Here is a 23,956-nt window from a genome sequence, read left to right on the forward strand (position 1 = left end):
CCAAGTTAATCTTGATGAAGTTGAAGTCAAAGTTGAAGCCCGATCATCTCAAACTTCAACTTCAACTTCGATATCGCTTTTGTATACTAATGTTATGCTTTCATGCAGGCATTCAATCTTTGAAATAAAAAGGCAGAATGGGCCCCAATGATGACATTTTCCAAGGAATGTGAAATAATAAATAAGAATGTTAAGGTGGCACGTGTTTTGATATGACAAGATTTCGAGAAAAGGAAAAATTTTCATTTCATGATGACATAGAGCATTAATAAGTGTGTGGATTTGATGGGCATTAATAATAAATCACTCAAAGGATATTTTTCGATGCGCGACACACAAGTAGTAATTATTATATTTACTTTCCATATCTGTACTACAATTTCCTTCATAAGTTATCCCTTAAATGCATTACTTAGCCATTTCACTGCTCATTTTTCCATTTGCAAAAATAAATCTTGGTGTCATCTAGTAGGGAGAATGTGTCGCAGGATAAGCTTTGTCAAACTGTAAGTGCACCGCCATTACCCTCTATAATTTTTATTATGCTTGCTTTTGTTTTGAAAAGTTTCTATTTGTGTCTTTTAGACCCTATCATCCCATAGCAAGCCATGACGCTATTTTTCCCCAAAATGCCCAAGTTGGAAAAGCCATGTCTCCTTAGCTATTTACCTAAAAGTTGTGACACATTTTTGGTCAACAAAAGTTTGACTAATTTCATTGAAAGAGCCAAAAATACCCATTCAAGTCCTATTTATCAGAAACTGGTTAATAGTGCACTGCTTGAAGTTGACGCATTCCCTATAGTGATCACATGCCCAGAGCTAGTCATTGAATGCATAAACCACTATGATCCTAGCATGAGGTGTGTCAAGAAAATCTCAAGGGCAGTAATAGTCAAAATCAACAGGACCAGTGTTTGCTCAGCCTTTAGGATCCCTCACAAGCAACCCTATGAACCATGGACATTTGAGGAGGCAGAATGCCTATATGCTGAAAGGAAAAGCAATTATGACAATAAAGTAGCCCAATCTTGGCTCCTAAAACCAATAGAAGGCGGTTCAAGGTTGCCCAAACTATTAACCATTGAACATTTCATCAAGGAAATTGCAGACATTATGCTTTTGTTGAACAGAGTCAAAGGAAATGAGCATGGATTTCATTAGGAGGCATGGATGTATTTCTTCATCCAAAATATTTTTGAAGGGGATAAGTTTATTGACTGGGCTGACCTAATTGCTGAGAATTTACACAAGGGTTTAGTGGTCATCGACAATTTTGGTCCATTTTTTCTATCTTCCTTTTTAATTTATGTCTTGGTAGCATCTAAAGAATGGGAAAGTCTTCCACATTCACCATGGACGGATGAAATGTCCATTTACCAATACTATAGTGATCTTTAGGATGTTACTTTGTGTAAAGAGTTTAGAAGAGTGAATGATGTCTTTCTAGGAAGGCTAGTTTTTTAGCTTCAGGGTCACGAAAATAATAGACTATCTAAGGAAGCAATGCAAGCTATACATGTCTATGGCTATTTTTACATTCAATTCCCTAGGTTCGCATATCTTAGAATGGGTGGTTTTTTAGGTGAACCATTGAAGTCTCCTCGTTATTGCTTAGACTCTATTATTTTATCTGAAATGTGTAGACAATTTGTCTCTATGGTAGAGTCTTTTGAGATTTCTAAGAGATCTTCTTTTGTTTTCTTTCCTATTGAAATCAGCCACTATAGATGTCCTAGTCTAAAGCAAGCCATGTTAAAAATAGCATCATTGACCCATCTGTGTTTCAAGACCTTCTCCCCTCAAGAAAATTTTGATTACATAGGATTCATCAAGAGCAATTTTTAAAATGCAGTTTCTTTTGTTCACATTCCACAGTTAGAAGAAAACTGGGCAAATTGTCCTGATGAGTTTGAAGTAAGAAAAAGGCTTTGGTCAAGGTTAACAGTTAAGCAAATCAATATGTTTAATCTTGATCTTGAAACATGCGAGCTAATAGAGGAAGATTCAGAAGAAGTGCTTGACCCATTTTACATTGACCAAATTGAATGCATGCCTATTCCTAAAATTGATTGGGGAAGAAGAGAAGAGGATGATGTATTCTCTCGCACTAAAGATGTGCTAGCTAGTACTAAAAATTGGATAAAATCAAAAATTCTTGTCATCCCTAACCCATCTGGGAAGCCTTAAAAAACTAAAAGTAAAAAGGCCTTTCAAAAGCAAAAATCTATCACTAACCAATATGTTCATGGTCCTATTGCAGGTTCAGTTGAAGTTGAAGCTGAAGCAATTCCACAATCACTTCAACTTCAAGTTCAAGCAAGAATCCCTAAAGCTAAAAGGGTGACCCGTTCAAGCACAAAGAAAGCATCAACAACCAAAGGCAAGAGTACAGTGATAGTTGATCTTGAAGCTACAGAAGAACCACCTATGGTGGACAGTGTACTTGAACCCCAAAAGTCACTAGTAAATACTGATAGCCAGGAGAGTAATCTTGCCTTGGCTAAGTTCTCCCCTGCAGCTAATAAAGAACCATTACACCTAAGTGGTTGGAGACTTCTATTGAAAGGAGCCAGAGCATGGTGCCCCTCTTGATGCCAATTGATGATTTAGTTAGTAAATGTGTGGGGAAAACACCTAAGGTGAAGAAAGCTAGGATAGAATCAAGGATCAGATTTGATAAAAACTTAGGACACTAGTTGGCTGAAATAGCCATGCCACTAGATGAAAGCTGGCAGGAATCCCTAGCCCCTCAAGATTACCAAATAACAAAGGTTGACTTAGGAAAAGAAAACTGTAAAGTGGATATGGAGTTCTTCAAAGCCTCTAATAAGAAAATTGCACATAGGGTGTGGAAGGATGGACAGGATAAACAAGAGATGAAGGAGACAATAAAGAGTATGGCATAGTATATCAATGTCATCCTTCATCTTGAAGCAAAAAACATTAGTGAAATATCAGCAATTGTTGATGTGTCCTCTGCAACCAACCAGAAATCCCTTGATAATCTACAAAAGTGCAAAGTGGTTGCAAAGATAGCAGGGGAGTGGGTGCAAGGCATCCTAGATGACACTATGAAACACATAAGTCTCTTGGACAAGGCTTTGAAATAAATCTCCGCCATCACCAAAAAGGTAGAGCTAAGTAATGAAGGATATGAGAAAGAAATAAACAATTGGGCAAAGGTGGTAATATGGCTAGAAGATATCCAAGAGTTTGGACTTTAGAAATTTCAAGCCGAGTGTCCTATAGTAGGTTTGGATGAGAAAGCCTTGTATGTAATCAAGGATTGTATTGAATGGATGAATGAAGCATTAATACAAGGCATGACTGAAATTAAAGAAACCTTGCAAGAACTTAAGGTCATACACTAGATAATTCAGAGAGACCTCAAGTTGTTTGTCAAGCACTTCACAGGTAAACAAGATGACTTTGTTGTCTAATCCAAGGAAGTGATCAAAGAGGTTCAGAAGAAATTCCAGGAACTCCAAGATAAAAAGACACCAACTAAGCAAGACTTTTCGAACGTAGCCCACACTAAAGCCATGTTGATAATCAACCTAAAACACTTGGAAAAGCATGAGGAAAAGATAGTGGAATTGAAGAAAGAAAAAGAAATCTAGAAGCAGTGGCTCGCCTACATTGGTCTGCCTCATCAATCCGTTATTTCAGCATTTTCAACTGCCTACAAAGCATGGAAAGTGGCAAGAAATGTGGCCAATGTGGATGGTGCTACTTGATCAAAATACATAGTTATAGATAGTCGTTTAGTTGTTCTTTTTTTTGTTTTTGCTTTTCTTGCATTTCAGTCAACACAATTATGTTAACTAAAAGACTATTTTACTCCTAGCGGGGTAATTTTGGCAACTGTCCAGCCCCATGCCTTATATATATATATATATATATATATATATATATATATATATATATATATATATATATATATATATATATATATATATATATATATATATATATATATATATATATATATATATATATATATATATGTAATAGTTAGTATAGCATAGGGCTAATCTCCAACAGACTGATAGACAAAACTATTTTTGTTTTAGGTTTAATATTAAGTTTTTAGAAGATAGCATTTCAGATTTTCAGCAAACATAAATAGAACTCTACAGTTTGATTTTGCTAAAGGATTTTGGAGGTAGATATTACTATCTACTTCTTTGAATCAGTATTTCTAAAGATACTATTTATATAAAAATCTTTCGTTGTGTTTGTTGTTCATTCTGAAATTGCCTATTCAAAATTTGAGAAGCTATGAGAAGTGAGTTTTATTTGATCTATCTGCTTGTTTACTTGACTTTCAACTATGTGGCTAATATTGATAGTTAAGATCAAGTGGTTCTTTAGCATTCAAATCTACTTTATATTGATGAAATAGAATAAGTTAATTCAACATTTTCAGCGAATTGTATTTTAAAAAGATCTTTTTGTTGAGATTAAAATCAAAAATCATTATTTTTAATAAAGGTAGTTGCGCCTATTTTTCTGAAGAAAAATTTTAAGCAGAGAATTCCTCAACATTCTATAGGAATTCATTTGTTGGTATGCATTTTTCTCCATTTTGAATATACAATCATTTGAGAAAAACTATTTACTAACATATTGTGAAAACACAAGTACAGTAAATATGTCTAAAAATCCAGTGTTGCAGTTGAAGACTAAGCACATTTCTATTAAGTATCGCATGTTGAGAGAGAAAGTTGCAGAAAAGGAAATTAGATTGGAGTATGTCACCACTAAAGAGAAGATTGTAGATATATTCAATAAGCCTCTTCCCAAAGAGGCTTTTCAGTATTTGTGAGGTATGTTAGGGGTTATGCCCCTTCCTATAGTAGAGTAGAAGATGAAAGAGTGTGTCAATCCAGTGCAACAAAGTAGCATTGTTGTCTAGACTGAATGCAAATGCTTCCTATATGGGGGAGTATCTGTGATGGACAGAATCATCTAGGAATCTTGTTAAATGTTGTTTTGAATAGTGTCTTTGGACACTTGAGCTAGTAAGAATCAATTGTTGCTAAGTTTGTGGTTGCTGAAACCTTTGAAATTGATGTCAATGGGGGAGAAGTATTGCATGAAAAAAATCATGAGGAAAACATCATGAGAGAAGATCATGAGGAAGAACATCATGGGGAGAAGTAAATACAAGCAAGAACAAGTATAACATGTTTGAAAGATGTCCAACATGGAATAACAATTTGAAAAAAAGCACATTGAGGTATATCAATGGGGGAGAATGATTGATGAAGAGGATTTGAAAAGAAAGATGAATATTCATTTGTTGGTATTCTTGGAACTAGATGTTTTTCATCTATGTTTCCATCAATGCCAAAGGGGGAGATTTTTGGAAGCATGAATGTTGATGATATTCTTATGGGGGAGTATTGCAAATATGTTACTATGATGATATGTTACATTCATGACTGAGTTTGTCATTGATGTCAACATAGCAATTTTTTGTGGTATTTGACAAAAGAACAATGGAAAGATCAAGATGGTACAAATGGCTAGTTGAGTAAAAATATTTGAGGGTATGAGAGATACTTTTGAGTAGCTAGTATATGTAATTAACATTAGAAGAAGAAATGATAAGTGTGGAAGAAGTTATGTAAGTTTTGGTGATATCTGTTTTGAGATAGAGTTTACAGAGGCATGTTCTAGTAAACTTGTTATATCTATTAGCAAAGTTATTATTTTGAGAATTGAGGTTGAGGATATGAAGAAGACATGCTAAGTTCACTTGTCATAATGACACATGTACAGAAAGTTATTCAAGTTGCAAGGCAAAAGATTAATGTTATCACTAAGTGTAACGTGTTCTTAATGTGGTCCTATAATGATTAATTGAGAAGGTCTAATAGCAGACTCAGGGAATTTTTTTATGGACTCGGTATAAAGGAAGGACATTTTCCTTTATCAAGTAGTATGGTATTGTATGGAATTGAATTGATGCAAAGTGATTGAAAGCAATGAAGAGAGTTGAATGCAAAGTTGAGTAGAGTAGAACGAAAGTGAAGGAAACTTCATTTCTAAGGTTTTTCTGAGTGATTTGAGGTTTGATAGTTGGATCCAAGGTTCATGACCTAGTCTACAAGGCCTGACAATGATTGGTATAGTTAATAGAACAAAGGAAAGAATAACATGATAGTAAATTACATGTTTGTGTAGTGAGCTCTTCTTGTAGTTGAAATTGCATGTTTAGGCAGTGGGCTCATCTTGCATACATTGTACTGCAACTCCTAACAAGGTTGGCACAACTCCTAATAGGGTTGGAATCTCCTAACAGGGATTCAAAGTCTCCTAACAGGGACTTATATGTACTGAATATTGTAATATACTCCTAAAAGGGTCCATCCTCTAACAAGGAATATTTATATTACTACATCATCTTGTGGGCATCATTCCCACCGGGGTTTTCCCTCCTATCAATGGTTTCCCTAGTCAACATATCTAGTGTAATTGTCTATGTGCATCTTATTATGGTTGTTGTTTACTTTGGTTGAATGGTTAAGTTTTTTTAAAGAAGATAAATGTTTTAATTGTTGGATAGCCGATTCACCCCACCCCCCCCCCCCCCCTGCCCCCCTCTCAGTTATCTTGGTGGACTATTGTTTCTAACAAGCACAATATCAATGGAGAAATGAAGTAGCAAGTTGGAATCAATTGAAGGGATGGGTTGGTGTTTCAAATGGCCACATTTTAATGAATATCTAATTTAAAATTAAGCATGGGGATGGTGGAGATTGGATCAGATCACTTCCATGGGACGATCACCAAGAAATATATGATATTTCCTTTAATATAGTTGCAACTATTAAAGTTATGCCGGACAAGGTGGTTGTGGACTTGATCTTTGAATGCCACAAGAAGCAAGGGCAATAAAGGTACTCCTGTAGTGTGTAGCACCTGGCTTTTCCATGATTATTCTCCTATTGTTACCCATAATGGGAGATATCAAACTTAATGGTAATGTAATTCTCTAAGATAGCAGTACTCTTCTGTTGATTTTCTGACATGTGTCCCTCCCATCTGAATCTTGTTGCAATCCTTGTCTATTTAAGGATTCCAAAGATGTGGAGAAAGGGTTGGCATTTTTGAAGGCTTATGTAGGATAGCATTGGCGAGATCTCTTAGGAGTCCTTCATGATTTTCTCGGCACACCACTTTATTTTTACAGTCAATTTGCATGAATGTTGTTCAATGACCTTTGATATCTAAATGAAGGAACAGTCTTAGAACCCTTATTATGTTTTCTTGCGGTTTAAGTTTCTAATTGGATAAAATTTCTTGAGATTTTTCTCTTTGAATCCTTGGATTTTGTCTTAGTTTTAACTATAAGTAGGAATTGATTATTTATATAGGTTACAAGTCAAGATACTTTGTTTCCATTCAAGTTTGTGCCATTTTGAATGTTAGTATTCCCTTTAACATCTTGCCTAAATTGTATCCTTCTTGTGAAATATTTATATGTGAATGGTTCTTTTCAATATTGAGTTCTTGTTAGCTGCCCAAAATTGTTTCATTGATTCGGGCCAATAATGCCTTCATCCTACCATTCGATGTATCACCCCACTGTACTTTTTTAGTATTTACTTTCCAAGCAATCCACTCTATCACTTTTCTCCTTCAAGTTTATTTTCCTATTCGATGAAGTAAATCAATGAGCCATCAAGAGGAATCGACCTATAATATGGAGATTCACTCCTAACTTAGGTATCTCCGACTACCTAAGAGTGTTTCCATGTTACTCAAAGTTGACCAAGTTGGAATTCAGTCATAGGTGCAACTTTTAGAGATAACAGTTATACCCAACAAAATATTCCTCAACAAGGTGTAACCCAACAAGGTCCTAGTCCACCAATGATAACTTTACAAGAACCTTCTCAACAAGTTTATACCCAACATAATGTTCCTCAACAAGGTGTAACCCAACAAGGTCCTAGTCCACCAATGGTAACTTTATAAGAACCCCCTCAACAAGGTTATACCCAACATAGTACTCATCAACAAGGTTTAATACAACAAGGTCCTAGTCCACCAATGGTAACTTTACAAGGACCTCCTCAATAACGTTATACCCAGCAAAGTATTCCTCAACAATGTGTAGCCCAACAAGGTCCTTCCCAACAAAAAAACTCAACATATCAAGGATCTTATCAACTAGGGATGACCCCACGTGATATTGCACAAAAATTTTATCCCCAACATGTTTCTTCTCAAGGTTATGCTCAAAAATTACCTGCACCATATGTTCAATCAAATCCTTTTCAACTAAAAAATCCAACATTCCAAGGACCTCATCAACAAGGTTATAACATTCCTAGTATGAACAGTCATAGTCAAAATCCTCAAGGAATCAATATCCAAGGAAATACTATGCATGGGCATACATTGTCATTAGACCCTTTGGCACAAAAAATCCAAGAAATTAAAATTGAATCTTCATCCAAGAGGTACACCTTATAAAACATATGTCCATACCCTATGACAAAAGTTTGGTCATGATTTTTTTTCATCCTCATTTTGAGGTTCCCAAGTTTGACAAATATAAAGGGAATACAGATCCACAAAACCATGTTAGAGAATTTTGTGTTGCCTGTATTGAAGTAGCTCATGATGAGATTTAACTTATGAAGCTATTTCCACAAAGTTTGGGAGGCCAAGCTATGGAATGGTTTTCTAAGTTACCATCTGGTATCAAGTCTTTTAATGAACTAGTTGATATGTTTGTAATACATTAGTCCTACAATTTGCTTGTGGTTTAAGTTTCTAATTGGATAAAATTTCTTGAGATTTTTCTCTTTGAATCCCTGGATTTTGTCTTAGTTTTAACTATAAGTAGGAATTGATTATTTATATAGGTTACAAGTCAAGATACTTTGTTTCCATTCAAGTTTGTGCCATTTTGAATGTTAGTATCCCCTTTAACGTCTTGCCTAAATTGTATCCTTCTTGTGAAATATTTATATGTGAATGGTTCTTTTCAATATTGAGTTCTTGTTAGCTGCCCAAAATTGTTTCATTGATTCAGGCCAATAATGCCTTCATCCTACCATTCGATGTATCAACCCATTGTACTTTTTTAGTATTTACTTTCCAAGCAATCCACTCTATCACTTTTCTCCTTCAAGTTTATTTTCCTGTTTGATGAAGTAAATCAATGAGACATCAAGAGGAATTGACCTATAATATGGAGATTCACTCCTAACTTAGGTATCTCCTACTACCTAGGAGTGTTTCCATGTTACTCAAAGTTGACCAAGTTGGAATTCAGTCATAGGTGCAACTTTTAGAGATAACAGTTATACCCAAAAAAATATTCCTCAACAAGGTGTAACCCAACAAGGTCCTAGTCCACCAATGATAACTTTACAAGAACCTTCTCAACAAGTTTATACCCAACATAATGTTCCTCAACAAGGTGTAACCCAACAAGGTCCTAGTCCACCAATGGTAACTTTATAAGAACCCCCTCAACAAGGTTATACCCAACATAGTACTCCTCAACAAGGTTTAATACAACAAGGTCCTAGTTCACCAATGGTAACTTTACAAGGACCTCCTCAATAATGTTATACCTAGCAAAGTATTCCTCAACAATGTGTAGCCCAACAAGGTCCTTCCCAACAACAAAACTCAACATATCAAGGATCTTATCAACTAGGGATGACCCCACATGGTATTGCACAACAAGTTTATCCCCAACATGTTTCTTCTCAAGGTTATGCTCAAAAATTACCTGCACCATATGTTCAATCAAGTCCTTTTCAACTAAAACATCCAACATTCCAAGGACCTCATCAACAAGGTTATAACATTCCTAGTATGAACACTCATAGTCAAAATCCTCAAGGAATCAATATCCAAGGAAATACTATGCATGGGCATACATTGTCATTAGACCCTTTGGCACAACAAATCCAAATGTTTCAACAACAAATCCAAGAAATTAAAATTGGATCTTCATCCAAGAGGTACACCTTATAAAACATATGTCCATACCCTATGACAAAAGTTTGGTCATGATTTTTTTTCATCCTCATTTTGAGGTTCCCAAGTTTGACAAATATAAAGGGAATACAGATCCACAAAACCATGTTAGAGAATTTTGTGTTGCCTGTATTGAAGTAGCTCATGATGAGATTTAACTTATGAAGCTATTTCCACAAAGTTTGGGAGGCCAAGCTATGGAATGGTTTTCTAAGTTACCACCTGGTATCAAGTCTTTTAATGAGCTAGTTGATATGTTTGTAATACATTAGTCCTACAATATTAGACATGAAGTGAGTATGTTAGACCTTTTTAATACCAAACAAAATAATGGGGAACCATTCCTTACCTTTTTGCAAAAATGGTATCATCTCTTATCAAAATATCCATGAATCATTCCTAAACATGAAAGATGGATATCCTTATACAAAATATCACACCAAACATGAGCTATAGAGTACAATTGCAATGTTCACCAAACTTCACAAAGCTCATTGAAAATGGTGTTAAAATTGAAGAAGTTATGGTCTAAAAAGGAGAACTAAAACTTTACACAAAAGACAATGCTAGCCCTTCAAATCTCAACAACAATTCCAATAACAACTATGACAAATCTAAATATTGGAACAAAAATAAAAATGTTGTGAGTGATGGAGTAGTCAATAATCGAAATGTCAAAATTTTACAACCACTACTGAATCTTGGTAACAAATCTACTACTCCTCAAACCAGTCAAAATTCTTGAGATGTTTAAAACAATCAGTCTTTCATGAGAAGATCTCTTATACCCAAGAAATGAATATTTACTCCTATAGATGAATCTCTTGAATCAGCTTTGAGGAAATTAATCACTTGAAACTTATAACACTTCCTGCAGTGAAAGATTATGAACCAAAAGTGAAACCATCATGGTGGAACAATGTGTTAGACTAATTAGATATTTCCTAATTAACTCTAGTCTGCTTAAGCTAAACTTTAGACATCTAATAATTAATTATTTTATTTATTATTATGATGCAACCTAGGTTAGACCTTTTTAGGGTTTTGATCTCCTTTTATAAGGATTGATCTCTTTGTAATTTATTGATTCACTTTTGATAATAGTAATTTTATCCTTTTACTCATCAAGAATGTCTCAACTACAGATTTGAGAATTCTAGCCTCCATAGCCTTTTGCTTCTTTCTTTTAGTGACAGGTGTTTTCATGTAGGTGATTCTTGGGAGTTGTGGGGTTGGAGCATCTAATAATTAATTATTTTATTAATTATTATGATGCAACCTAGGTTAGACATTTTTACGGTTTTGATCTCCTTTTATAAGGATTGATCTCTTTGTAATTTATTGATTCACTTTTGATAATAGCAATTTTATCTTTTTCATCAAGAATGTCTCATCTATGGATCTGAGAATTCTAGCCTCCACAGCCTTTTGCTTCTCTCTTTCTATAATAGGTGTTTGCATGCAAATAATTCTTGGGAGCTGTGGAATTGATCTTTCATCAACTTCAACACAATGATGAATATTGTGAATTCCGTAGAGGCAAAGGACATAAAATGAATGACTGTCAAAGACTAAAGAATGTGATACAGGATTTAGTTGAGAGTAGTGAAGTAAATGTTGATGGACATACCTCAAATGAGACACATACTACATTCAAAGATCCACTTCTAGATCATGATGAAGGGAATTTCTCCAGCACTAAAACTAAAAATCAAGCTAATTACAATAATACATCCTAAACATACATTAACAACCTATCTAAATGTGATCCTTCTCAGTATTATGCCAATGTCATTACCTTTCATGAGAAGGATGAGTCCAAACACGTTAATACCACCACTAGGAATCAAACTAAGGTCACACTACAAGTTGTTTCATCTAAACCATTTATATCTCAAACAAAAGTTGTCTATGTACCAAAGTCTATGCTTGGAACATCAAAAAAATACAACCTTTTGGACTAATTGAAGAAAACACCAGCCCAGATATCCATATTAGAGCTTCTGCAGTTATCAACATCACACAAAGAAATTCTTGAAAAAGATCTAATAGAGACCACAATACCTACCAATCTAGATTATAATCAATTCCAAGCTATGGCGATACATTTTACTACCCCAAATTTCATATCCTTTACTAAAAATGATGATCTTTCCATTCACCAACCTCATAATGCTTCAATCCACATTGAAGTCCTTGTACAAAATCATAAGATCAAAAGATTCCTTATAGATGGAGAAGTTGGATTGAATATATGTACTCTAAAATTAGTCCTTGCACTAGGGTTTTCAGAAAATGTAGTAGATCCTAAAGACAAAATCACAATCAAAGCTTATGATGAACAATAAAGGACATCTAAAGGTTTAGTTGTGTTACCTATCAAAGTTGGTCCTGTGGTCAAAGACGCACCTTGTCAAGTCTTGGATATGGAACTATCCCACAATATTCTTTTAGGACATCCTTGGATTCACTCTATGCAAGCAATACCTTGATCATTTCATTAGTGTCTAAAATTCCCCCATGATGGACAAGAGATAACAATTAAAGAGGATCCCAATCCTTTTCAGTATTGCAATACCCTGAAGTCATTGACAGATTATCTAATACCATATAATCGGGTTATATCCACATCTCTCAGCAAAGATCCTAGCAATATAGCATCTACTTCCAAGTCGTCAGATGTCAAAGTTGATGTCAAAGAGAAAAGAATGGGAGAATATACCTTGGGGCAAACATTTTGCATCACAGAATTACCCCTATCTCCTAGGTAATATATATAGAAGATCTTTGATGATAAAACAAAAGTTAGAACCACCTCTCACTACTATCTTTGGCACTTTTGTGAGTGGGGGCACCTTAAGTGATGAAGGAAATGACAAAAATGTTGAGAAATTCCTTTACAAAGAAAAGAAACAAGAGATCATCAAATATGAACATATATCTCCTGAATATTATGGGAAAGGATATGCTATCTTAGTAAAAATGGGATACAAAGGAAGTGTACCTCTTGGCTTGCAAAGAGGTGTTTTACAATCCATTTTGAAAAATCCAAATTATTAGAGAGATACCACAAGATTGGGATATAGATCGGATCAAATAAATGAAACAAAAGGGAAACAAAAGGTCATGCTAGAATTTTTAAATCAAATCAGAGATAAACAAGAAGATGTTGATTTCGATGAAGATGATTCTAATATCATCACTGAAGATAAGAAAATTGATATTGTTAAGACTTATAATGACACATACCATGGGGGATAAAGTTCATAGTCAGACTCATTAGAGTTGATCCCATATTATGATGATTGTGACGATCATGGAGAAAGAGAGATTTATAAAGAACATGACATTCTGAATGAGAGTATGGAAATGGACATTATCGATACATTCCTAAACCTTGAAAACTTATCTATCAATACCATCACTACCTTTGAAAATGAGCCAAATGATCCCTTGCCACTAATACATCATGAACTTATTGATTGGGCTTCACCTCCTATTCATGAACTAGATGTTTTTCATGATGATGACATGATCATAGATTATCTTGAGATCAAAGATCATATACCATGGGGAGATCATAAGAAAGGGTTCCCTATTGTAATCAATGACGGCTTATTTTGGTGAGTGTGTCAAACCTTTTAATCATAAAATGTGAAAATAATTAATAGATCTAATGGTGAAAACCACTCTATGGCAGTATTAGATCCAAAAATTGTAAAAAGAAAAGACATATCTAAGGGTGAAAACCTCTCTAAGGCACCTAAAGATGAAAGGATTGACATCCTTCCTAATTATTTATATTAAGAGAAATCAACAATACTCATTGAATCAATAGTGCCTATCAATATCATAATAGAAGAATCTCAACACATCCTAAAAATAGTGGTACCTTTGTTAGAATTAGAAAGAGAAGATTTTACATAGTTTTTTAGATCTAAACAAATCAATTTTTCATGGTCATACACTAATATGTTTAATTTAGATCCGAATCTTATAATGCTTCATTTATCTATATCTCTAGGCATCAAACCAGTGAAACAAAAACTCAGAAAGATGTGTCCACATGTGACACTTCTAGTCAAGGTTGAATTAAAGAAACCATTAGATGTTGGTTTTATTAAAGTGATTGATTATGTGGAATGGATGTCAAATATTGTTGCTATTTCAAAACTAGACAAATCTATCAAGGTATGTACTGATTCTAGATATGTAAACAAAGCTTGTCCAAAAGATGATTTTCATTTACCAAACATTGATACTATTGCAGATCTTTTAGTTAGACATGAAATGCTATCTTTGATGGATGGATTTTGTGGTTATAACCAAATCAAAATTGCACTAGAAGATCAAGAGAAAATGGCCTTTACATGTCCTTGGGGTACTTATTGCTGGAATGTCATGCCTTTTGGTGTAAAACATAAAGGTCCTATGTATCAAAGAGATATGACTATAATTTGTCATGATATGATGCATACCATAATGGAAGACTATGTTGATGATATCTTTGGAAAATCAAAAACTAGGAAAGATCATTTACAAGTATTGGACAGGATATTCACCGAATTGGAAAATGCAGTGTTAGATTGAATCCCAAGAAATGCACTTTTGGCATCACATCTAGAAAACTATTGGGATATATAGTTTATGTAAAAGGAATAGAAGTGACCCTAATAAGGTTAAGGCAATCATGGAAATTCCACCACTAAAAAACATAAGTCAGTTGAGATCATTACAAGAAAGATTGTGATCCATCAGGAGGTTCGTCTCACAATTGGTTGATATAAGTCATCCTTTCATGCACTTGTTACATAAGAATGTGCCATTTCATTGGGATGCCACATGTGAAGAAGCTTTTGAAAAGATCAAAAAATACTTGAAAAACCCACCAACTTTGATGTCACCTATACATGGTAAACCACTCTTTTTATACATATTAGTGACTAAAAACTCTTTGGGAGCCTTATTGGCACAACAAGACCATGACGAAAAAGAAAAGGCTATTTATTATATTAGTTGCACTCTAGTGGGATATGATCTTAACCATTCATCAATTGAAAGAGCATGTCTGTCGGTGGTCATTGCTTGACAAAAATTGCAACACTATGTGTTATCTCACAAAGTCACACTAATTGCAAAGATCGATCCTTTGAAATATTTGCTTATTAAATCAGCACTAACAGGCGGACAAGCAAAGTGGCTTATGGTGTTAAGTCAATTTGACATTGAGTATATGGGTCACAAAGCCATAAAGGGACAAGTTATAGAATATTAATTAGCAGATGCTCCACTATCAGATGAACACCTAATACATGTCGAGCTTCCACATGCCAAAATCATGCAAATATCAACACAATTGTGGAAATTATATTTTGATGGTTCAGGAGTAGGAGTATTCTTTGTTCCACCACAAGGATGCAAAATACCCAAGTCTTACAAACTATTATTTCCTTGTATTAATGACATGGCTGAATATGAAAGCATTTATCATAGGACTCAAAATGGCAGTACAGTGAAAAATAGCAAAGGTTAATCTTTATGGAGACTCCCAATTGATCATTAATCAAGTTAATAATGAATATCAAACCAAAGATGATAAGTTATTCCCTAATAAGTGTATGGTAGATGACTTCAAGTAGTATTTCACAATGATCACATTTGAAAAGATTCCTCGATAAGACAACAAAGTTGTAGATGCCTTGGCAACGATTGCTTCTTTGCTAGATATGGAAAACACACAAGCTCATTTTGAGTTCTTAGTGGAACCCTTATCTTATCCTTCTTATGATGATCTTGACTCTTCAATTGTATTTCATCTAGTGAGTCAAGGTTCCCCAATTTATGGAAAAATCTATGCCTATCTAAAAGACAATATCATACCACCTAATTTATCTCGAAACCAAAAGAGAAACTTCCTTTGCCAAACATCTTGTTATACCCTAATTTTTGATAGCTTATATTGACGAGGCCATAATGGTACTTTCTTACATTTTCTTGAACATGATGAATCTGAAACTACTTTACGAAAAGTACATGAGGGTATATATCAAGTGGTCTTTCGTTGGCTAAGAAACTTATGTGTATGGGTTATTATTGACCTACAATGGAGTCAGATTCCTTGCAATATGCCAAGAAATGCAAAAAGTGTCAAATACATGGGAATTTAATTCATGCACCAATTGAGGAGCTTTATCCTTTTACAACAATATGTCCATTCAACTAGTGAGGACTTGACCTTGTTTGGAAAATTCACCCATATTCTTCTAATGGCTATAGATTTATCATTATAGCAACAAAATATTTTACAAAATGGGTTAAGGCCATTCCACTCATAACCGCCATAGGAAAAGAAGTCTCCATGTTCATCCTTAACTATATCATCTATCAATATGGTATCCCAACATCTATAATCACAAATCATGGTAAACAATTCCAAAATAAGGATATCAAAGAACTACGTGAGAAGTTTCACATCACCCATCATTCTTCCTCCATATATTTCCCACAAGGAAATGGTCAAGTGGACGCATCCAAAAAAACTATTATCAAGATCCTTAAAAAGATTATCAATGACGTTGGTCATGACTAGCATGCTCAACTCAGTCCAGCACTATAGGCTTATCATACATCCATTCACACAACTAATGGAGCCACTCCATATTCCTTGGTCTTCAGAAACGAAGCTATACTTCCCCTCAAGTTCAAGTTACCATCTCTCAAAGTGACATTAAGGGATCTTACTCCAGATGAAGACTGCAAAATATCACACTTGCAATAATTCATATTGCTAGATGAAAAGAGATAAAAAAAGCTTTTGACCATTTGAAAGTGTATCAACAGAGGATGCCCCATCAGTACAATAACAAAGTGAAACCTTAAGAATTTCAAGTGGGTGACTTAATCCTAAAAGAAAATCCAAAGAATCAAGCTGACACAGAAAAGAAAGTCAAATTTGAAGCAAATTGGCTAGGTCCTTTTGTGATCATTGTTGTATTTGGATCTGGGGCATATCAACTATCAACTTCTAATAGGGAGCAGTTGGATGAACCTATCAACATCATACACCTTAAGAAATTCTATGTCTAAAATCCCAATGCAAGGGACAAAAAATATCAAAAATAAATTTAAAAAATCAAATAAACCAAAACAATAAAAAATAAATAAAAAACCAAAGTAAATGGTGAAATCATGGCAACAGAAATCATTTATGCCAAAACTAGCTCTTCTATCTATTAGGATTCCTCTGAGTTCTCCAACACCTAGTCTATATCCATCATCCCTTTTCAAACTCATAATTTGTCCTATACATAACCATAATAAACTGTCAGCCATGTACATATCCACAATAAAGTTCCATCATAGCTTGGGTTGTATTGGATCTTCATCCATATTCCCTTATGTGTCTTTCTCCATCAATAAGTCAATCCAATACCTAACTAGAGGCATGTTCTTGTCCTAGTTTTGGAAGTGGGTATTTAAAAAACCATGTCTCAAAAGAGGACAAAAAAGGATTTTGTTTTAGCAATCTTCAAACAAACAAATGACAACCAAGCAGTGCTTATCAGTGGATTCAAGTTGTTGATTTATAACTCGTAATACTCAATCAAACTATTACAAATCAAAAGTTTTGATTCATCAAAAAATCTAAATGAATCACATCAAATAATAACATGATCTTTGGAAAGCTATTTATGCATCTAGTGATAGCGTTGATTAATTATTAGAGTACATGCATTCATCAATTTGATTTTATTGTTATCATGCTCTTATGGTATTCTAGGATGTCTCATTGGTAAGAGTTAATCACTCCCATTTACCATTGTGACTAGAATAATGGGGATGGAATATGATATTTCTTTGTTTATTGTTTGTGGGATGTTTCTTATTGTACTTGTTAAGCATTTATTTTAGGGTATTTGTGCCTAACAACCTTCATGCATCTATTGAGAAGTCCATGCTGATAACTTTGATTATCACATTATTGCATCGATCATGAAGGGTCACACATATATTTACCTCAAATATTTGTTCATATGATGAATGGGAAAACATCCCTTGTCTGTTGATCATGCAAATGAAACTCGGGTCATCTCGGTTCAATTATACCTAGATTGTTGGAAATGTAAGAGTAGTAACTAAGAGGGGAGGGTGAATTAGTTACCACAACAACAAATCCTTGTCCTTTAGATGTCAATACAAACTTCCACTAATCATACAATACTGAATAGCTTGGTTAACACTAGTATATATCTCATGTTCGGTTAACAAAGTAATCTTAAAATTTGTCAAAATATTTTATTCTTTAATAACTTAGTTGTAGAAATATAAAGCACAAGTAAACAACATGAACACGAATGACATCATTATTTAGCATGGAAACCCAATTTGGGAAAAACCCCTTGCAACTAGTCACAATAATTTTCACTCTTCTAAAGTGAGCCATGTTAGGAGCCAACCCTATTAAGGTTAAAAAATATACTATTAAGTATGACCCTATTAGAGGATTTAGATCACCTTGTTAGGAGTGTCCTAGTTAGAGGTCTTTAAACACTTCACTCTTGAAATCTCATCTTGTTAGAGGATTTACAAAAATGATTGTTTTTTATTAAGTAAAATAGGTTTTACAAGGATCCTGAAACCCAAAAGTTTTTACATAATAATTGAAATAGAAATAATAAATAAAGTCCTGCTACTATGCATCTGCTTATAAAAATCCAAAACAAAAAGACAGGCCTGTGGCCAGGAAACAAAAGCTAGCAACCCTAGATAAGGATGAAACAAAAAATGAAAATTGAAACTATTAGTTCTCCCTATCTAGAACCTACAGAGTCTCTGCAGCTTCATTGGCCCTCTGGTTGTCCACACCCACTTGGTCCTAGTTTTGATCATCAGTCGATCCCCTGGTCTCTTTCATTTCTCCCTAAGCTTGCCCAAAGTCCATACTGGCCTTATCTTCATTTTCCCCACCAAATCCAGCATCCTTTAGTGATTCACCCAGACTATTGATATTCTCATTCAAGGTGTTCAAAGTTACAATCACTTGATTAGCCAGGTTCTAATTAGAAGTCTCCATCCTTAGAACTCTTTTTTCAACCTTTGAGATTTGATCCTCTTGGTTAGCATGGTATCCCTAGTCACTGTTTCTCATATGGGCATCCCCCTGGCTCCTTTTCTCCTTGAGCTCTTCTATCTCATGAAATAGCCACTTGATAGAGTGAAAGTTATCTATCATGATTTTTTTAGTGTTCTTGAGCAAATTGAGCCCATATTCTCTCGCATTATTAGAAATTGCAACCAGAGCCAGATCGATAAGTTCATCAAAATGGATTTTTCCATCTTTATCCTCCATCACTTGGGGGTTCATCGTCTCCCTGACAATCCCCATCTTCACCATTTTGGTGTTGAAATTTTTCCACAACCCCCTCCTATCTTTCAAAACCATCTCCCCACTATCTTCTACTAGTAATTCTATCTTTCCCTGTGGCAAAGAAATAGAAGGGACAGGGCCCGAAATCGCAGGAGTCTGGTTTTTTGTTTCTTCCAACAATGAAGCTTCCTTGGTTGTCCTTTTCTTGGGGTTCCTTGACATAATTGTCATTTCCTCCTTAACCTTCTCACTATCCTCCCCCTTAATCTCTTCCTTCAACTCTATTTCCTCTTCTTCAGCGTCATGCTCCTCCTCCTCCTATTCCTCAGACTTGAGGGGATTGGGGGTTAAGCCCCGAGGGCTCTTTCTGCTAGGAACAATGCTGGAAGAGGGAGAAATTTTCTCCCCTTCCTTTGACTTCTTGCCTTTAGAGGGGGTATTATCCTCCTCTTCCAAATTTATGCTTCGGACTTCCTCAGAGTCCGAGCTCTCAGTTTCCTTAGAGACGTCCCTAATTTCATCGAGGGATTTACCCTTGGTATGAGTCTTTAGGTATTCATTGACTAGAAGGAGCAAACCCTTATGAAGGGTTGGGTTTGCAATAGGTTTCTTTTTAAAACCCTCAATGCCCTTGCTCATTGAAGTGAAAAGATAAAAATGAAAGGAAATCTTTATGCCATGCCTAAAATAATTTAACAGAATGAAGTGATGTGTTCTAACCCTATCTAATCTTAGTATCCAGAGATATATATTCGATAATAACCCTTACGACATACCTTCAAATCTTTTTAATGGACTTTGTTTCATAACATGTCTTAGTCTTCATGATTTTCTTCCTTTCATCCTCATCCTTCACATAGTCTTTGACTACATTAGCCAACATTTTCTTGTCTCTGAAAAAGTTTATCCCCTCCAAGGGGATCTCCATGACCTGGGAAATCAATTCCACATTAACTTGATGAGTGATCCCATCGATTTTTACACGCCCATCCTTCCATGATTTCACCATAATCTTAGTGATCTCCTTATCAAATCCATGGAGTTTTTCTATGAATCTCGTAATACCACCCTTCTCCAGCTTATGCCAGACCTTCGAGTCTTTCCTCCAATTTTTTGCCTCCCCCATCGGATCCTTCCTACTTCTCTCCCCTACCATATGTCCTCTGGTTCAAAAATCTTGCACCTATTCATTGTTCTCTCATAGACTTCAGCTTCCTTCAAATTTCAAACCCTGAAAAAATTATTACATTTGGCTATAATGGCAGAAGGCAAATTGACCCATAAAACATGTCACAAAAACTCGATATGATGGATATTTAATATCTTTGTATGATTTTCATTTATGCCTTGTCCAACGTGCAATCTTACAAATCTTACCATAATTAAAGTTGGATAGCCTTCATACTTCCCTGGATATGATCCAACAATATTAAATCTTTCACAGCCCCTAGAAAGTTGTCGTTGTTATGCCATGTCATCATCATGTTTTTGACTACCGCTTTGTTTGCAAACCAATCCGTGGCTGAGTTGGCCTCCCTATACACATGGATAATGTGGACCTTATTAAATTTTCCTAGGTTAGATTTAATCTTCTCCACCACATTCATATTGGTCCAAGAGGGCAAAGATTGACCCTTTAAACAATTAACAATATTTAAAGAATCCCCCTCCAACCAAAGGTTCTCAATCCCAAAAGCTAGGGCCAATTTAAAAATGTGACAAGCTACATTGGCCTTAGCAAAATGGTTCAACTGAGACCCAAGAGGGTAAGAAAAAGCCACAATGTCATCCCCATGACTATTTGTGATAATTCCTCCACAGCCAGTAGGACCAAGATTCCCTTTGGCTACCCTGTCAAAGTTGGCTTTATGTGAATCTTCAAGGGGAAAAAGCCACCTAGCCTCCTATCTTTTCCTATCCCTATCCTTTTTATTTTCTATGTTGTTTCCTCCTTCTTCTATGTCTCCTCCCTTTCTAATCGCAAAATTCTCTTTCATTGAACCTTCAATTTTCTCTGCAATAACAAAAGCAAGGGATTCCATGTCTCTGAAGATACAATTATTTTGCTCTTTCCATATTCCTCAACAGAAGTGTGAAAGAGACCAAGAGCATAACATCTGAGTCCTCATTCCGATATGCACACTATTCCATTGTCCAAAGAACTCTTAGATGTTTTTTGAGATACACCAACTAACCCTATAGTCCCTGGTCAAAAGATTCCAAACCTCATAGGAGTAGGGACAATGAATAAATAAGTGGTTAACCATCTCCAAATCTTGCTTGCGAAGGTTGCACCTATTAGGGATAATCTGACCTTTCTTTACCAAGTTGTCCAAGGTAAGAACTTTATCTTGGAGAAGAAGCCAAAAGAATATGTTAATTTTTGGGGTAAGACCAAGAATCCAAGCCTTAGCCCATATGGGTTTCTCCAATCTATCCCATAGCGAGAAGTAGCCTAAAGAAAAAGAGTATTGCCCATTTGAGTTGTCTCCCCAAATGACTTCATCCTTCTTGTTATTAAGGATCATAACATTCAGGATAACCATCAAAGGTTTGAGGTCATGGGAAACTAGGGACAGGTCTTGCCATCCTTGACCATCTATGTTAAGAGATTGTTAAGTCAACTCTATTAAGAGATTTCTTTACAACTACAATGGTTAGAAAGCAATAGTAATTTGACTTGATATATGAAGCAACTATCTTTGCAGATTCATATCTCTATTCTGGCTTGACCTCTAGATCCTTCCTAGTCAGATGTTCCTTTGCAGCTTATCTTCCACACTTTCCTGCTCTACCTTTTGCCTTTGCTAACATATCCATCTTTTTCATATTCTTCTTTATGCACATTATCTTCACAACTTGACCTTTCTTATTTATCATAAGCTAGGAAAAGTCAGCTTGAATACCCTTTCAAAACATCAATAATCATCCAATTAGTCTCCCTCAAATAATAAAACATTTTACACTTTCAATATGTTGTCACTCGATCAACATTGGAACTAAACACTTGGTTGACACTATGACTTCTTCATTGCCTGACCACTTGGTCAATACAACAAGAAGGTTCCCTTTCATTACTCAGTTACTACTAGAAAGTCTTCATAACCTGACTGCTTGGTTAATACTAAGATATACAATGTTAATATTCCAAACTTTGTATTGCTTGGTTAATACTGACATTTGTGTAAACATCAATGACAATATACAATTGAATAATTATTTCCAACATAGATGCTTTTCAAGTTTGCAATATGAAAATACATGTAAGGAATGCTTTGGTCATCTTGGTTTAATTGTACCATGATGCTTGTGTTCTCTTACAACAATAAAGAGATCAATGATGATAAAATTTAATGTTACCTTCGAACACAAGATGTTACAAGGGAATAGAGAATGTGAACTTTAGTATTGCATTTTACCTATCCATTTTTATTTTCCATGATCATCCATATTCATTTCATTTTTCATATGTGAGGATCCTTTTATAGATTATGAGTCCATTCTTCTAGGTCTTTTAATTCTCTTTCATTAGATATTTTAGGGTGAGACTTTGTTATTATCCAGATTGAAGCTATTGGACATTAATAAAAAGCATTTGCATTTCATATGGAATTCCATCATTACAAAATTCATTCACCTTTTTTACATTTAGTGTGTATCCATTTATCATCTTTAGGTTAAGTCATCATTCTCATTCATTAAATACTCATTCCTCATTAACATTTTTATTTTAGGCATCCATACATGGTAAAATAAAATACATTCATAAATCACATAGCATCTATCATTAACCATTCAAAAATATTGCATAACATATATTGCATTTCCCACATGTTCATTTCATCAAAATAAAACATCTAGAACATTAGAAAATCCAAAATCATCACATCATAAGAACATCATAAACCATGTATATAGATGTAAATAGAATCATGACAAATCATCTCATATCACATCATGCATAATGAGCTATCAGTATCCATCACATATAAGCATCATAAATCCATAAAGATCACAAAATAATAATAAGTGTCCAATGTCCATAAGTCCTACTTCTACGCATGATCAAAAATAATATACAATGTCCAATAGCTGATGATATACCATAATAATAACAAACTGTCTTGAAATGAAAATCCATCAGAGTACAAAATGTTTTTCCATGGTGTATACAAATGCCTAGCTAGCACTATTGCCTAACTCTATCTGTCTATCTCGTCGTTGAGGTATAGATGATCCAAACCAACCAGTATCTCCACCAGTCTTTGTCTATCCTTTGGTCTCTAGCCTCGGTGGTCTTAAGGCTACACCCTCGCTATCCCTTTGTGGAGTTGTTGATGGTCTACCATAATATGAGCTCTCTCTAAAGATCCCCATCTACTGATCATCAGGAACTGCTCTCTCATAGGCCTCCCTCAAATAGATAATCTCCCTGCCTACTCTTAGCATAAGCTTCATTCTCTCTACATTTGCATCCAAGTCATGAGTCCTCTACATTTGCTCCAATAGGGTCTCTACACTCTCTAATGTCTCCAATGCCCTATCTCACTCCCTTGGAGCTTCTTCCAGTTGT

The 23,956-nt window shown here is 34.9% G+C and overlaps 1 pseudogene; it reads right to left on the minus strand.

Annotated features, from left to right (window-relative positions):
• LOC149565776 (methylthioribose-1-phosphate isomerase-like) overlaps nucleotides 1-20,509 on the minus strand; it is a 150,970-nt pseudogene extending 130,461 nt beyond the window's left edge.
• Between the last annotated feature and the right edge of the window lie 3,447 nt (nucleotides 20,510-23,956).

Source organism: Cupressus sempervirens, chromosome 3 (genome assembly GCF_028749045.1).
Source record: "Cupressus sempervirens isolate cs-2001-9-10 chromosome 3, ASM2874904v1, whole genome shotgun sequence".
Taxonomy (NCBI): Eukaryota; Viridiplantae; Streptophyta; class Pinopsida; order Cupressales; family Cupressaceae; genus Cupressus; species Cupressus sempervirens.